Source organism: Schistosoma mansoni (assembly GCF_000237925.1).
Source record: "Schistosoma mansoni, WGS project CABG00000000 data, supercontig 0255, strain Puerto Rico, whole genome shotgun sequence".
In the NCBI taxonomy this organism is placed as follows: Eukaryota; Metazoa; Platyhelminthes; class Trematoda; order Strigeidida; family Schistosomatidae; genus Schistosoma; species Schistosoma mansoni.
The window spans coordinates 120,553-122,879 of NW_017386118.1; positions in this window are offsets into that span (position 1 = coordinate 120,553).

The following is a 2,327-nucleotide window of genomic DNA, read 5'->3' on the forward strand; positions in this document are numbered from 1 at the left end:
TCAGACGGTCAGAGATTCCATACTAATGCTCCAGGGAAAAATTTGTAAGTGCAATGGTGCACACACAATCTATAGACCAATCAGAAAAGTCATGGACAAATATGGGATCAAGAATCAGATAGAAGGTAGGTAGAATGAAAATAAGGAGGCAAACAATGGTGTTATAAAGTCAACAACAACCAATGAAGACCGAGGCCAACTAGAAAATCTATGAGTTGTACTTAGAGAGGTTTGAATACCTAAATTCCACCTGGAGTTTAGGCTTATGATGCTGTTCAGAAGTGCAAGGAAGGCTTCAGGACCAAACCACTGTTAAGAAAAACTATGATGTCTTATAATCCTTAAAAATGAGTTATGAACTAGGATTGAAAGATATATGAACACTTTATAAATGATACCGTGTAATCGTAACTCAAACTTCAAACGTACCGCTATATGTGTATCAAACATGAGGAAACAGCATAACAGTTGACTGCACTGAAGTTCGCCTGGTTGATGATTCTAATTTAAGAATATATATGACTGATGTTCTTTCTTGAATAGTAACTTATTAGTAAAATTGAATTATTTAGTGATCCACAATCTATATAAAAAGTTACACACTCAAATGAAATCAAGATCTGTGTGAATTGAACTGTGATCACTCAGACTCATTTTCATGATATTTAATCAACGAGATGCTTGTCGAGTAGGGACACAACCAGGTTTCATGTACTTCTCATTGATTTTCGAAGACCAACTGAATTCATGACGTTACCTGATGAAACGCTTTTTCAATATTAAATTGTGTTAAAATCAATGAAACATGAAATATTGTTTTCATAAGAAAATATTTAGGATGTGTTTGAAACGCTTTGCAAGATTCTATCTTGGTTTCAGTTTTTCCTTTGATCTCTCTTGGTCTTCTAATGTTTTACTGTTATCGAATGACATTCGCCGTCTGACCTACCACATAAGTAGGCTGCATGTTCCAACAACTTGTCAATTCTTGCATTTTACTTATAATTCTTTACTGATCTCCACTATTCTTTCCCATGCTTTTGATAAAATACTTTGTTGTATTGAGGAGAGTATTGAAGGCAGTTAGTAGGGTGTGTAGTGAATCTATCAAAGTCGTTAACAATATGCTTGAGGACAAACATATAAAACCTCACACACTCCTGACAGGTGTCACCTGAAAATGTAATAATCATTCACTTTATTTGTACCTTTCTCCTTAAATAGCTTATGGTAGAACGAAACGTCAGTATATTAGAATCCATGCACATAGACGAAAACATAAAAGTCCAATAATACCTCATCTAGCAGATATACTCTGTGATAAAAAAGTTGTTAGGGCTGACCTAGTCGAAAACTTATTCTAAACATGTTTTTAATTGGAAAGTTGTACAGATTCAAATCCTCTTCGAGAACACATTTATTTTAAATCCAGATACTTTACCTACTTAATTTATGCATATATGCATGCGTGTATGCAGTTATTATTCACTCTCACTTTGTTCTTTTTTAGTAAAAGAAACTTGGTGAAATACCTTGTGTTGAGAGTTCTACATTATGCCAAAAATAAAATATTGAATAAAGCCATTATTAATATTAATAAACATTTTAAGGTGATATGTCCTGTGTTTGTGTATCCGAAAGAAGCAAACGTTAGATGACTAGAACAGTAAACGATTGATACATCAGAACACATTTACCGCTCAATCTTAAAAACTGGATCGCAGCTACTTTTACAAACGGGCTAGTGCAAAGACGGACGAATTCTTCATTTCATATCAATGAGTAATTTCCACCAAAATGCAGCCTACGGACACTCACAAGTTCAACGAGATTGCCGAATCATATTTAACTGAAGGCTTCGAATTTAATGATGAAATTTGTATACAGTGAAAAATTTAAAAAGTCAATTAATTCAATTTCATGTTTCTGTTTTCTTTAATTCTTGTCACACTACTATTCGCTGTCATGATTCTGATACTAGTCGTTTCGATCATTTCTTGACTTGAGATATTGTGTAAATACTAACTCCATTTTTTGTTCATATACAAATCTATATGAATGGATGACCGTGGAAAAACATATTAGTTACGTCTCTTCAAAACAAATGAGAGATTTATCAGCTAGATTTTCTCCGGCATCTAAACAATGTATTCGGGTGTAATACCAAAATTCAAAGGGACGTGGTAATTCGAACAAACTACTGATCACATCGTCTTATTCGTAAATTGAAACAAAAAGTGGTTGTTCTGTCATTCAAAAAATTTATTGCTCATCTGTGTTGATTTGCCGAATCACTGACGAAACTGAATCTGCAGATTATCCAACAC